Source organism: Ursus maritimus, unplaced genomic scaffold (assembly GCF_017311325.1).
Source record: "Ursus maritimus isolate PB19 unplaced genomic scaffold, ASM1731132v1 scaffold_22, whole genome shotgun sequence".
Classification (NCBI taxonomy): Eukaryota; Metazoa; Chordata; class Mammalia; order Carnivora; family Ursidae; genus Ursus; species Ursus maritimus.
The window spans coordinates 5,597,340-5,613,707 of record NW_024424675.1 but is presented as its reverse complement, the minus strand read 5'-3'; positions in this window follow the sequence as shown (position 1 = coordinate 5,613,707).

Here is a 16,368-nt window from a genome sequence, read left to right as displayed (position 1 = left end):
TGTGTATATGTGTATTTCTTCCGTGATTTTAAAAGATATGAAAAACAAAAATAGAAAGCCCGTGGAAACAGAGTTTATGTATGTGTTGCTTCTTTTCCCCAGACAAATCAGCTGTCCGCAGAGAGAGGAGTGATTGGCAAGCACCCCACTCGCTCTCCGGACTTGGCAGGATCCTCTAGCCAGCGGGTCCCAGCTTCTTTCCCCAGTCCTCCACCCCAAACTCACATTTCCCCCTTCTGTCCAATCCACATCACAGATGTACATTCGCCTGTCCTCCGCATTTCCCCCTCTACCAGGATCCCAAAGGCTCTGGATCCATTGCCCCAACTGCTGCCCCTTGCGGTTCGGGGCCATAACCCGGCCAGCCTGACGCATCAGTAGCTGTGGGTGCATATTGAGGGCCTGGAAGCAGAAACATAGCTCTCTCTCTCTCTCTCCATATCCCTGTGCTGTCAGAAATCCCCATATTACGTAACTCTTTTGGATGACGGCTTTGAATGTTCTTACTTAAATATTAAAATGGACGCGGCATATTTATACTGTGTTATAATCCATCCATCAATCAGACTTTTCTTAAGGTTCCCCGTGAGCTAGAGGATCTTCAGCGGACACATCTTTGGGCAAGGTCATCGGACCATTTGACCTTAAAGTTTTGAAGAAGGGACCGAACATTTTATTTTTCTTTTGTGTTTAATAAGTGTATTCTGTCCTTTCTTAACACAAATCTCTGTACCAGAGATTTATCTAGTGCAGTGATTTTTCAAACTGCCTTTTTATATAGTGAGTTCTTCAAATGCTATCTAAATTAGAAGCATGAGCACTTAAAACAGATTAAGGTAGGGTCGCCTGGGTGGCACAGCGGTTAAGCATCTGCCTTCGGCTCAGGGCGTGATCCCGGCGTTATAAGATCCAGCCCCACATCAGGCTCCTCTGTTATGAGCCTGCTTCTTCCTCTCCCACTCCCCCTGCTTGTGTTCCCTCTCTCGCTGGCTGTCTCTATCTCTGTCGAATAAATAAATAAAATCTTTAAAAAAAAATAAAACAGATTAAGGTGGAGTTGTTGACCCCTTCCAGCCCCTCCGGGGGGTCTCTGTGTTCAGGTCAGTATGGGGCCTCTGAGGAGCTCAGATTAGAACATCAGGTATCTTGAGTGAAATGACCTGCTTGAGGTCCCTCTGGCCAAAATGGCAGAGCCAGCTCAAGAATCCCCCACCCAAACCAGGGCTCTTACACTTTTTTGTCGTGGGAGGAGTTCTGGTTTCCTGTCTTGCCTCAGTGGCTGCAATTGGCATCTCCTCCTGTGTTTGAGTTTTGAGTTCTTGAAGCCCAGTCCCTCCTCAGATGTTTGTAATCTCTGTTTTAGGTCTAGGAGTTTCCTGCTAGAGCCAGGTGCTGGGAAATTAGGGCTTTCCTCGAGGAACTGGAGCATTGGCTTCAAAGTTCAGGGATCCTGGAGTAGGTTCTGCACAGATAGGGTACAGAAAGACCAAGGGAGCTTGGAATCTGGGAGAGTGATCCAGCCTTCCATCTTCTTAATTAGTTGCATGAAGTGGGTGAAATTGATGTACACTGAGTTTCATCTTTGAATACACTATTTAATCCTTTAATGTGTGTGTGTGTGTGTGTGTGTGTGTGTGTGTGTGTGTGTGGTCAAAGCCCCAAAGCCCCACTAGCCAAAGTTCCAGAAACACTCCTGGAGGAACAAGGTCAGGTTCATTTAACTTTCTACAGCAGGAGAAGGGGAAGGCCCACACTGGAGGAATTGAGGGTGTCTCAATAAGAGGAAATTGAGAGAGGCTTCCCACAGGATGTGGGGCTTGTTGGGTGATTCTAAAGATGGTTTAGGGAAGTGGAGGCTAGTTCTAGATGGGATGTTTTTAGGATGTAAGAACAACCCTGTTGCTGAGCTCCTTGGTAATTGTTATGCAGCAGGCAAAAGGATTAAAATGGGGCTCAAGCTGTCACTGGTAAAGAAACAAAGGTTAACTATTAGTTATTTTTGTGGTTGCAGAGTGTCTTTATCTGTAATGAGGTTTAGATACGAATATAGAGGGGTCTTATCTCTGTCTTGTTTCACTCAGTGTCTTTGTCTGAATATTATTTATATTCTGCAAAAGTTGTTTACACTCAGTTGGTCGCTCTAGACCCTGTCTGCTGCTTGATGTCAATGGAATAGCTGTTCTTTAAGCACACGCAACATACTCACACATAGCCTTATGTCCAGACCCATATTCATATTTATATAATGTGGGCATGTCATTAAGTGATGTAGCATAGTGCAAGTAGCTGGTACGGTGTGTCTAAGGTATGCAACCTGGAGAGACTGTCTTGCATAGAGGCGAATCACAGACAGACCTAGGGTTCTACTCCCTTAACCAAATTTCTTCACCAAAGCTTCAACTTTCTCATCCATAAAATGGGAATAATAATACCTGTGACATAGATCTGTAAGAAGTTAACAAGCATATGCCTGTGAAATGATAGAAAATGCACGGGAATAGTAGTGAGCATAGACAAGGGTAACCCCATCTCTAAGGTGGGGACTGGGATGACGGGGCCAGAATTTTGGCAGAGCAGCCTGACGCCAGAGCCCAGATCTTACAATTGCATTCTGCTTCCTGGTACTTGGCAGGGAAGGCAGACCCCTATCTGAGACATGTGTATGTCCGGAGGAGGGCAAAGCACTCTCCCACCATGATGGGAAGGTCCAGTGTAGGCAGCTTACCACAGGGTAGCTGACTGTTACCATATTTAGTATTGGCTGGAGCCAAATGGAAGCCAGAGAGTTAAGGAGGTCGTTGATGCTGTCCACACATGCCACTTTCTAGGGAGAGACATTTGGAGAGGGTAGAGAGTCACATTATGGTTTGTGAAGTCGCCAAATCCAGGGCCCCTGCTCTGAGATTTTCTAACTAGTCTGTGGTGTTTTCACACTTCCATGCTCTTCTCCTTCTGTCACAGTGGAGCCCTCTTAATGGTCTTTTCCATCGTGGTGAGAAAGTAAGATGCCCCCTGCCCTTTCCAGGAATGTTTGCATTTTAATATTAATGTTTAAAGGGCTACTGTGTCAAGCATAGCTCATTCCTCTGTGACCACAGAGTTGGACCCATGGGAGCAGAGATCGTTTTTTGATTTGACTTCTTGACTCTTGAGAACCACACCTGGAGTAGCTGGCTTGCCTACCGGGTGGATGCGCAAACCCCATGGAGATTCACAGAGGAATTTGGGGAAAGCCTGATTTGCAGCAATTCTCAGAAAATTTCCATAAGATAAGCTGAGGGAGAAGAGCATAGCACTGAAGTCTGGAAATCCTGGATTCAAAGCCAGGCTCTACTAAGTTCTAGAGGGTATGACTTTGGGCAAGTTACAAACCCCTAGAGAGAATCAGCTTTCTTCCTCTGTCAATGAGGAACAATTCAGAGTGACTTCCCCCAGGGTTGTTAGTAAGTTAAATTCGATCATGCAGGTCTATCACAATAAGGTTCCAGTGGATGTCAGCTATGCTCCTTCGGTCCCATGCACTGCCCCGTGATGCATCACACCCTGCCACTCATCTCTGCATCATCCCTGCCCCTTGTCAAACTGCAGAGTTGATGGTTGTATGTCTTGTTAAGGGGTCTCAGAGTCTGAGCCTTCCAAGAGGATGCCAAACATAAAAAAGTATAGAGATGTTAGGTAAAGCTGTGGCTTTTTGCCAGTGAAGCCCACCACATCAAGCTGCAAAGATGTGATTCATTATTGTCAGGATGATGCAAGTAGTCTTAATGACGTGGCAGGGACTCTGAGCAATGGTTCTTAATAAAGCTTCCAGGGCTAGGGTCAATACCACCCACTGCTCTGGTTTATTCATCACCTTTCTGAGCTCAGTCATGCATATCCAAACTGTACTTGTGGTTCCTAAATCCATCTGAAGGGGGGATTGTTTTGTGGGCATCCTGGCCTGTAGCTAAGACATGGGCCTGCCTCCTCCAGTAAGAAAAAAACAGGCCAAGATGAAGAGCAAAGGCAAAGAGCTGGTGTTCCTCAAGGAATATGAGCCAATGGCTTGAAATAGCTTGAACTGAACAATTTCTTTGTGCATCACCCACAGAGTTTAATAATGTGCTAAGGGGATTGGTTCTGTGCCCCTGCTATGGGGTTAAATGACCACAAACTTGCTCTGCCGTGAACCTCTCTCTGCCTAGTTCAGCCTCTTGGAGAGCTCTCCATTCTAAATATTTATAATTCTCATAGTAAGTTAGTAACTGCTACTATGTCTAGCTAACCACCATCTCCTGGCTTTTTTCCCTTGCTGGGAGAGGTATACCTCCTCTTCTGTAGAAGGCCAGATACTCACTTTCCCAGCCATCCTTTCACTCAGACTTGGGTATTGACCCAATCTTGACCAACGGAACAAGAGGAACAGTCAGCTAAGGACTTGGGAGAAGGATTTTCTTCAGTATTCAAAGAGTAGCACAGGGGAGGAAATATCCCTCTGCCTGCACTGGGACTATGTACACGAAGATGCAAAGTCAGCTCTCTAGTGTTCCAGAAGGGAAAGCCGAGAGAATCAGAGAAGCACATTGGAGTCTTGACATGAATGAACCAGCCTTCAGCAATCAGACAACAAAAAGGTATAAAAGGTATCCAAATAGGCAAAGAAGAAGTCAAACTGTCTCTCTTCGCAGATGACATGATACTCTATATGGAAAACCTAAAAGACTCCAACCCCAAACTACTAGAACTTATAGAGAAATTCAGTAATGTGGCAGGATACAAAATCAATGCTCAGAAATCAGTTGCATTTCTATACACGAATAATGAGACCAAAGAAAGAGAAATTAGGGAATCCATCCCATTTACAATAGCACCAAAAACCATATGTTACGTTGGAATTAACTTAACCAGAGACGTAAAGGACCTATATTCTAGAAACTATAAATCACTCTTGAAAGACATTGAGGAAGACACAAAAAGATGGAAAAATATTCCATGCTCATGGATCAGAAGAATTAACATAGTTAAAATATTCATGCTACCCAGAGCAATCTACGCTTTCAATGCTATCCCAATCAAAATACTGAGGACATTTTTCAAAGAACTGGAACAAATAGTCCTTAAATTTGTGTGGAACCAGAAAAGGCCCTGAATCGCCCAGGAACTGTTGAAAACGAAAAACAAAGCTGGGGGCATCACAATGCCGGATTTTGAGCTGTACTACAAAGCTGTGATCACAAAGACAGCATGGTACTGGCACAAAAACAGACACATAGACCAATGGAACAGAATAGAGAACCCGGAAATGGACCCTCGGCTCTTTGGGCAACTAATCTTTGATAAAGCAGGAAAAAATATCCAGTGGAAAAGAGACAGTCTCTTCAATAAATGGTGCTGGGAAAATTGGACAGCTACATGCAAAAGAATGAAATTGACCACTCTCTCACACCATACACAAAAATAAACTCCAAATGGATGAAAGACCTTGATGTGAGACAGGAATCCATCAAAATTTTAGAGGAGAACATAGGCAACAACCTCTACAACATCGGCCAAAGCAACCTTTTTCATAACACATCTCCAAAGGCAACAGAAACAAAAGATAAAATGAACATGTGGGACTTCATCAAAATAAACAACTTCTGCACAGCCAAGGAAACAATAAAAAAAACTAAGAGGCAGCCCACGGAATGGGAGAATATATTTGCAAATGATGCTACAGATAAAGGATTGGTATCCAAGATCTACAAAGAACTTCTCAAACTCAATACGCAAGAAACAAATAAACAAATCATAAAATGGGCAGAAGATATGAACAGACACTTTTCCAATGAAGACATACAAATGGCTAACAGACACATGAGAAAATGTTCAAAATCATTAGCCATCAGGGAAATTCAAATCAAAACCACACTAAGATACCCTTACGCCAGTTAGAATGGAAAAAAATCAACAAGGCAGGAAACAGCAATTGCTGGAGAGGATGTGGAGAAAGGGGATCCCTCCTACATTGTTGGTGGGAATGCAGGTTGGTGCAGCCACTCTGGAAAACAGTGTGGAGGTCCCTTAAAAAGTTAAAAATTGAGATACCTTATGACCCAGCCATTGCACTACTGGGTATTTACCCCAAAGATACAGACGTAGTGAATAGAAGGGCCATACGCACCCCAATGTTCATAGCAGCATTATCCACAATAGCTAAATAGTGGAAGGAACTGAGATGCCCTTTAACAGATGACTGGATTAAGAAGCTGTGGTCCACATATACAATGGAATATTACTCAGCTATCAGAAAGAACGAGTTCTCAATATTTGCTGCAACATGGACAGCACTGGAGGAGATAATGCTAAGTGAAATAAGTCAAGCAGAGAAAGACAATTATCATATGATTTCTCTCATCTATGGAACATAAGAACTAGGAAGATCGGTAGGGGAAGAAAGGGAAGAAGAAAGGGGGTAATCAGAAGGGGGAGTGAAGCATGGGAGACTATGGAATCTCAGAAACAAACTGAGGGCTTCAGAGGAGAGGGGGGTGGGTGAATGGGATAGACTGGTGATGGGTAGTAAGGAGGGCATATATTGCATGGTGCACTGGGTGTTATACACAACTAATGAATCATCGAACCTTGCATCAGAAACCAGGGATGTACTGTATGGTGACTAACATAATGTAATAAAAAACACATTAAAAAAAATCATACAGGAGGATCGGTAGGAGAAGGAAGGGAAGAATGAAGGGGGGGTAAACAGTAGGGGGAATGAACCATGAGAGACTGTGAACTCTGGGAAACAAACTGAGGGCTTCAGAGGGGAGGGGTTGGGGGATTGGGATAGGCTGGTGATGGGTAGTAAGGAGGGCACATATTGCATGGTGCACTGGGTGTTATACGCAAATAATGAATTATGGTACACTTCATCAAAAACTGGGGATGTACTGTATGGTCACTAATATAACAAAATAAAAATTAGAAAAAAAAAATGAATGAACCAGCCTTGGAGCTGCCTACCCCTGAATTTCCTGCTACATGAACTAATCCACACACTTTCAGTTGATTGTGGTGGACTGTGCTATTTATGTGAAAGTATTCACCCACATTCCTTGCTAAAAGAATCACAATTTTATTTATCTGGGAGGAGATTCTCTTAGCTTCTTCGCTGGAGAGTGAGGTGGGCAAATAAATTATGCTGAATAGCAGGATATAAAGGGAAGCCTTCCAGAAGGTTCTGAGAAATAGTCTTCTTTTCTAATAGAGAAATATGTGAGCAGAAAGGTCTGCCATCCTCTTCTCCTTTGAAAACAGTTGCATGAGGTCATGTTCCCTGAGACTGTGGCCATTCTCTTAGGACCAGCAGAAGATCAGAGAGAACTGTAGAGGAGGCACCAATGAGCTGCTGAGCTGACCTCCAGCTGTGTGCATTTAGGGTTTCAATAAAAACCATTTAGTATTTAATTTGTAGCCATGGTTGGGCATTTCCCTAGTAAAGAGGTGTTGAATTGTTCAAGTTTAGCCCAGGGCCCTAGAGGGCTGGTGAGGAGGGAGGTGTAGATTTTAAGAGTGATGCGAAGATTAGTTTTCAAGTCCAAAAAAAGGGATGCACACCATGTTGTGAGAGTGGAAAGGGGAGCTAGAATGAACCAAAATACCTAGTCAAGTGACAGAAAGATCCCCTTGGGGGACCCCCTTGGGCTCTGAAACTCAAGGCTGCCTAGGACTGTGGTCTGGCCATGGAATGTGGCACAGGGTAGGGGACATCCCAGATGACCACAGGGTAGAGGACAACCCAGATGACCCAGGGTAGGGGACATCCCAGATGATCCTTGAGTTTAGAAAGACAGGGGTAGGCCTGGGCACCAAGTGACCTGGGGGCTGCATCATGAATGGTGGGAGAGGGGAGGCAGCTGTTGTCTCCAAGAGGCCGGACACAGCCATCTCTGAAGGAGTAGGGGAGAGTAGAGATGAGTTTCAGTGATTTGCTGATGAAGTCTAAGTCAGTGATCATTTTATCACCCAAATCCACAGCTCTGGACTGTGCCACCAGACTGGTATGATTTGGGAAAATGATGGATGCCCCTCTGTTTATCTTCATTTCCCCAACTAGTTTGTCAACACCTTGGAGGCAGGAACTTTAGTGATGTTTCTCTGATTGCCCTGTGTGTGGGCATCAAACACTTGATTTTTTAATTTAATTCAACAAATATTTATTGAGCCCATACTCTGCCCCAGACACTAGGCCACACACTGGGGATTCAGCAATGAATAGTTGTTGCAAGGAGGCTTGTGTATCAGTGCAGGCTAACAGACAATCCTTGGTTTGGGGGTGTACCAGTGGGGCTTCTGCACTGATCTGTCTTGACCATTAGAGGCCAGAAGAGGAGGCCCTTTTTTAAGAGACCATACCATCCCTGGCAGGAGTCTGAGGGACCAGGCTCAGGACACCACCTAAGACCTAAAAGGGAGGCAGAAATGGGAACAGTACTCTTCGTGATTATTTCTAAGTGGTGTGCTTGGGGCTGGGCTTTGTTTTTTTCTTTCTTCCCAAGGCATTTGGCAAATTGGAAAATCACTCAGTCATGCTAATTGTGACAGCATGAGACCTCTGTCAAATTACTGCAGTGCCTGTGCTCTGGGGAACACTGCCTTTTAAGTTGCAAAATGTCTTCTTTTACAATAATGAACAACTTTACCAGCATAAGAATGCATCAGAGGGTTCCCAGGAAAATGGAATAGGCTCTTTCCTAGAGGCAGTTTTCTGCCTCCTCCGTGCTCCCCAACCGCCTTGGGCTAGAGTAATTAAGAAATGATTGGATTTTCCCTAGCTGATGGAGATGCAGGGAGGGGTTTACTGAATTCATGAGCCAGAGCCTCAGATTGTAACAGTTTCTCAGTCCTTAAGCAATTGCGGCTGAAGAGCTGATTAAACAGCGCTGGTTGTTGAGAAATAGACACATTCCTTTATCTCATTCTCAATTTTCTCAACCTTTTATATTTATTAACTTCTGAGTTTGGTTGCTTTATAATAAATAGGAAAATCAGGAGTCTTTGTTTTCCTTCTTTTGTTGCTTGTGGGTTTTCGCACTTGCGATGGGATGACCCCAACTTTGCCACCAGGGACTAACTGGCAAAGGTTCTGGAGCTCTTGCATGATGTAGGGGACTTGTTAGTGTTTGGACCAGGAGCAAGTGGAGCTCTGAGCTTGTAGGTATGACCTCCAAAGAGTCAGAGAGAGAATTAACAATCCTGTAGTCTCATTCATGAGAGACTACACAATTTGTTGTTTAAGCTTCTCATGGAATTGCCTCCTATGAGTGACAGACTACATTATTTTGGAATTATATCCTAATGTTTGAGGAAAACATCAAAAGCAATACATTTAATGGAAAACCACTTCTTTCCAATCATTAACTGTTCAGTAAACAAGACTTTATTGAGCATTTGTTAAGTGCTGGTCAATGTCTGTATCCTGGGAAAATTAGAAGGCAGATTGGCTAAGAGTATGGGACCATGCTAAAGTCAAAAACACAAGAAACAATACGCGTTGGTGAGGATGTGGAGAAAAGGGACCCCTCATGCACCATTGGTGGGAATGCAAACTGGTGCAGCCACTGTGGAAAACTGAATGGAGATTACTCAAAAAATTAAAAATAGAATTACCACATGGTCCTGTAATTCCACTACTGTGTACCCAAAGAATATAGAAATGCTAATTTGAAAAGATATGTGCGCCTCATGTTTATTGAAGCATTATTTACAACAGCCAAAATATGTAAGCAGCCCAAGTGTCCATTGATAGATGAATGGATAAAGAAGATGTGGTGTATATATCTATAATAAAATATTACTCAGCCAAAAAAAGAATGAAATCTTGTCATTTGCAACAACATGGATGGAGCTAGAGAGCATAATACTAAGTGAAATGTTAGAGAAAGACAAATACCATATGATTTCACTCACATGTGAAATTTTAGAAACAAAACAAATGAACAAAGAAAAAAAGAGACAAACCAAAAAACAGACAGAGAGAACAGGTTACCAGAGGGGATGGGGGTGAAGGGATGGGTGAAATAGGTGAGGGGGATTAAGGAGGGCACGTGTCATGATGAGCACTAAATAGTGTAAAGAATTGTTAAATCACTATATTTATATACCTGAAATGAATGTAACATTATACATTAACTATTCTAGAATTTAAAAAATTAATAAATTTTTTAAAGGGAAAAAAAGGAGTACGGGGCCATAGACTTAGACCACATGATTATGAATCTTCGCCCCACTACTTCCAGCTTGTGACCTTGGGCAATTTATTTCATGTCTGTCCCCTCTCCTTAGTGACCCTCACTGCATGGTAAAGGAGTGTCGATCTTGAGTCACCCCACAGAAAGGAAATGCTCAGAGAGCCCTTGACTTGTATCACACCGGGGTTGTGAGTAAGAAGGAAAATGTAGTTATGCTAAATCATTGAGATGTTAAGCTTTGTTTGCTATCACAGCAGAACCTTAGCTAACACTAGCTGTAAAGGCCATTCTGGTTCTCCTGACCTCTGCCTATCTGCTGAGCACTCCTCCTCAAGGCCTCCCCACTGCCCTGATCCTGGCCCAACTCTTACCCTCAGTCCTCTCTCTACACTCTCTATACTTCATTCCATTTCTCTCCTCTCTCTACACTTCATTACATTTCTCACTGCTGTGTGCACCCTGGGTCTCTTGTCCTACCACCTTGTGGGTCTCTCCAAGCCAGGCAGACACTCGGGTCACAGAGGTGATACTCAGAGGACAGAGGTCAGAGTCGAGTAGGGTCAAGGAAACACAAAGATCTACCCCACCCTCTGTCTCACAACCTCTGAATCAGAAACCAAGCTTTCCCAGAAGAGGCAGGCCTGTATACCCTATCCTACAGTGTCATGAAACATGGCGGCCTTGCATGGCAGAGTTAGCTCAAGGTGGAATGGTATTCATTTTACAACAACTTGTCTCTCCAGACCCTTTGAGATAGAAAAGTGTTCCTCAAAGTGTGTTCTAATAGACCACGGGTCCCCCCAGGTGCTCTGTGAAGAGTGTGGGGGTAGAGTTAGCTTGGAGAATATCACACAAAGCATTCCCATCTTGAAATCTCCCATGCACACGAGCACACTAGGGTCTTGACAAGTCCTGCGATAAAACCGCCTCTTTAACACAGTTTAACCAAACCTGTTCCACACTTCCTCTCCTTTTGCTCACTAGCATTATCAAGAACAAATTTATAGAAATGATGAAATGGAGCATTAACACTTATTCACACAGCCTCTGACCTTCACAGCATCGATTGGAGCTGTATTACAGGAATTCTATATCGATTGTTGGGACAGTAGAGAAAGCATGATTCTTTAAGGTTCCTATTTTAATTTAGGTGATTTTTATAGTTTTACGCTATTGTCTCCCAATGATGATTAATATTAAATCATGTAACTAAATTCAGTAATTACTAATAAAATGAAGCTATTTTTCCTACTTAATGTAAGAGTATCAAGGACTTCTCACTTGATGGGAGGGGGATGGCTTACTTACCCAGTTGTACCTCACTTTTCACAAAAATGGGTTCTGAGAATACGTATAAATCAAACTTTTAAAAATAGCATCTCACCTTGTCATTGGTTTACCTTATCAGTATTGCTTTCATCTTAGTTGATACCAATCTGTATTATTTCATTTTTTTTCTGTCTTTTGTCTGCCTAATGTTTTAATCCATTAGCTAATAATCAGTAAACTGCTCAATGCACACAAAAAACTTAGCAGGTAATCGTTAAATAAATGACCATTCTCTACAGATGACTTTTGTAGCTTTGGATACAGAACCTCCTGTATTACAAACATTTAATAAATATTATCTGAATAAATAAGTAAATTTGTTCTTTAAATGTAGTGCCAAGTAAACCTAAATATAGGAATACTTGAGCAAAACCTAAATTTATGTCTGCAGTCAGAAATGTATATCCTGGTTGGAAATCACTTCATATTTTTAGGAGAAGTGAGAATATATGCAGAAAGAGTAGATATAAAATTTTAGTATGATCGCTAAAGAAGTTCCGGGAAGCAATTGTAAGTAGAAATGGTGTTATGTGGTCACGTTGGGGCAAGAAAAATGAATTATACCAAGATCTGTAGAGAGCAGAACAGGAAAGATAAGCTGCATTTCGCTGAAGCAACAAGAGGTGCTGCAAATGTCTGTTTTAATCATTTTATTCTTTGTGTTAACTCTACATTACACAATGCATTCTGTCCCCTGGTGTACTTGCCCAGCTCAGAAGCATTTGGACAGGTCCTGGTGTCCATCAGCAGCCTTCAGTGTTGTGTGGCACCTTAGAGCACTGGCTTGCCCCAAGGTGACCCTTCCTGTTCGCTGTTGGCAAATACTACCCCTCTGGGCAATGCCCTTTCTTCATGCAGGGTGGGAACCAGAGGAAGCGTCTCTAACTGCTTGGCCATGACAACTGGCCTGGGCAGGCAAACGGAGGCTCTCTCTTGCCCTGCTCTGCCCTGCCCATCCAACCTGGCCACTTTCTCCAGCCTCCATCATCTGAGAGAAATGGAAGGGATTCCCCACCTGCACAGGCACCAGCAAACTGCTAGGTGATTGGAAGGAGGGCCCTGCTGGCGGAGGCCATGTTACCTGGGAGTTGCTTATCTTGACACAAAGTCTAAATTCAGAAGAGGCACTAGAAACTAGAGGCACTTATAAAGGCTCTTTACTTGGTTCAGGTGTTTCTCCCCAAGGATGCCTGGAGGGATTCTTTGATTTTATTCCATTAGGATATGACATGCATGATGTGCCTAAAGTGCATTTGAGAGTGTACGGGCTCTATAAAACGTTACATGTTTATTCTGTAGAGTCAGCTGGGGCCGCCATAACAACATACCACAGACTCGGTGGCTTAAACAGCACGAATTTATTTTCCCACAGTTTTGGAGACCGGAAGTCCAAAAGCAAGATGTCAGCAAGGTCAGTGTCTAGTGCGGCTCTCTCTTTCGGTTACAGATGGCTACCTTCTCACTGTGCTCTCACATGGACAGAGAGTAAGAGTGAGCTGGTGGCATCTCTTCTCATAGGGATGTTGATCTTATTGGATCAGTGCCCCATTCTTCTGACCTCATTTAACCTTAACTGCTTCACAAATGCCCTCTCTCTGATACAGTCACATCATGGGCAGGGCTTCAAGATACAAATTTTTGGGGAAACACAATTCAGTCCATAGCACATGTGTATATGCCTGTGGAAACAAAATCCAAATCAAGATTCAGAACCCTTCTATCTATCCAGAAGTTTCCCTAGTTCCCCTTCTGGTCAGTCACCACCAAAGGTAACCACTATTCTGACCTCTATTTCCGACAGAATGGAAGTACACCATATATGAACTTCTGTGCCCTGCTTCTTTCCCTCAACATTACGTCTGTGAGATGCATCCATATCGTTGTATGTTCCCACTTGATACATTTTTATTGCTGTCTAGTATTTTGTTATATGATGGTACCCCAAAGTACCCATTCTCCTCTTGATAAAGCTGATTCGAATGCTCTTATGTATGTCTTTTATTGAGCACGGATGCGCTTTCTTTTGGGTACATACTGTGAGTGGAATCACTGGGCATAGAGTTAAGAAGTGATTTTTAATTCAGTTCACTTAAGCATGTGTGAGTTGGCACGAGTGACTTTTGGCTATAAATAAAACATGAGTGTCCCAGTTTCAATCAATTGCAAGTATAAATGGAAGTTCATTAACATCAAGGAGACATGATCCCTGTAGAATGCCTGTCCTTAAATCTTTGTCTGTCACTTAAGTCAAGGCTACTTAAGACCTCTGTGCCTTAGTTTCCCCATCTGTAAAAGGTTGATAATGATAACAGTATCTACTTACCAATAGTAGTGTGTCTATTCGACGCCCAGAGAAGGTTGTTTTAACGTCTTTTAGACGACAAAATAGGTCCCAGTATCAGCCATGTCGTAATTAATAATAATAATTCATTCCTTAATTTGTTTTTCAGTTTTTACAATAATTAACAATTTAAAAAGAATTAAAATTCAGTTTTAAAGATGTTATTCAAATTTGATGAAATATATCGTGGGTGAACTAACATTTTCACTCACCAAACAGAACTAGTGTGTTTTCAATGCTGCATTCAGTTTCACTGTTTTAGTGAAACTAAAGTTTCACAGTTTCACTGTTTCACTAAGTTTTAGTCACAGATAAAAACCCCATCTAGTCACATAGAATTAAAGTGACTCATGGTCTGTCTCTTCACAATCACTGTGTTATCCTTTCGTTAGGATCTCCTGGCGACATGCAGACACATGCAGGACCTCAGGACACAAACTGAGCCCCAAGCCCAAGCCCCAAGAATTCCCAACGATTAGGGACTTAACTCTCAAAGTGAACGCACGTGCTGAGTCTGCATGTGTCAGATGCCAGCTCTAGCACTGAGAATTCTCCAAACACTTTCCTTACGGAAAACAATGTTTATGAAAAGGAAAGTAATGAAAATATGCTAATTTGAAGCTTATATGTACAATATTAAAACTCAGTGGCAATTATTTTGGACATAGACCAGTATTTGGGGAGGAGTATTTTATTGCAGAAGCTATTCAGAATGGTTAGTTCATGGTAATAATCAAAAAGGAGATGGGGTGCCTGGGTGGCTCAGGTGGTTAAGTGTCTGTCTTCGGCTTAGGTCATGATCCCAGAGTCCTGGGATGGAGTCCTGCATCGTGCTCCTTGCTCAGCAGGGAGCTTGCTTCTCCCTCTCCCTCTGCCTGCCACTTCGCCTGCTTGTGCTCTCTCTCTGTCAAATAAATACATAAAATCTTTTTAAAAAACAAAAATAAAAAAATAAAAAGGAGATGAAGGGGGCTCCTGGGTGGCTCATTCAATTAAGTGAATGACTCTTGATTTCAGCTCAGGTCATGATTTCAGGGTCGTGAGATCATGTCCCTAGTTGAGCTCTATGCTCAATGGGGAATCTGCTGGAGATTCCCCCTCTCCCTCTGCCCTCTCCCGCTCCTCCCCCACTCTCTCTCTCTCTCAAAAAAAAAAAAAAGAAGAAAATGAATTTCTGATTGGTGTTCTTTTTGCTCTAACATTCTCTTCTGATAAGGCATCTGCTTAATTTTATGCACCTGGGGCAGAGTGCTCTACTGCTGTGTTCCTGGGACTCTACTTTCTCCCAGGGCCACTGCGAGTCATTCAACAAACATTTACTGAGCGCAAAAATGTGTCAGGTACCACTCCTGACACTGAGGCCAGAGAAGTGGACGAATAAGGGCCCCTGACCTCAAGGAACTTATGTTCTGGGGAGTAAAGAAAAGATAATAAAAAGTAAGTGAGTAATGATATCATATATCAGGAGTGATAATGTAATAAACACTAACAGAACAGGTTAAGGAGGACAGAGAAAGATGGGTGGTTGTCTAGTTTTGATGCATGATCAGGGAGGGCCTCTCTGAAGAAGTGACATGTGGGTCACATGGACTTCCAGGTAGACAGAGGCCTAGGCTGAGGGCCCAGGAAGTGCCAAGCCTGGGGGGGAGCATCTTGGGGACAGCAAAGAGGCCCATGTGGCCGGACTTGGGTCAAAGGAGAGAGAAGTGGGAGATAAAGTCATGGAAGCAGGACTGGGCCAGCGGTCAAGTCCTTGCTAGCACCGTGGGGACATTGAATGCTATGCTGAGGGAGGTGGGAACTCAGGGGCTGAAATGGGAGCGGAGGTAGGACATGCTCTGAAATGTTTTAGCAGAATCACTCTGGCTGCTGTGTTGAAGACAGGGGCATGGTTAGATGAGGAGTGAGGTCAAGGGCAGAAACAGATGTCTCCCAAAAGCCGCCCAAAAATGACCAAAGGAGGTGAAGGTGGTTTGGACCAGGAACTAAGGATGGAGGTGGGAGAAGTGGATCTGCTGCTAGAGTGTGTGTGTGTATGTGTCTGTGTATGATCGTCTGTGAGAGCTTTGGCCTCGCTTCTGGAAGGATGAGGGCACCATTGACTGATCTGGGGAATAGTAGAATACCGGGGAGGAGCAGGCGTAGAAAAAAATCACAAGGTCTGCTGGGCATGGTGCCTATTAGCTATCCCAGCAGGGCAAGCTCTGGGCTGGAGGTAAAATCCCAGCTGTGGTCAGTTTATACGTTGTGTATAAAGTCCTGGGACAAGGAGAGGACATCTCTTAAGTAATGAGAAGGAGGGGCCCTAATGTTTAGAGAATTAGGGAGGGGAGGAGAAGCCAATCAAGGCAACTTAGAAGGAGCAGCCAAGAGAGGGTGCCATCCCGGAAGCTTCATGGAAGAGGAAGGAGTGGTCTTGTGTTGGGTGCAATGGGGCAGAAGGAAGGAGGTGAGAACTGACTACAGGGTCCCTGAGGACTGAACGAG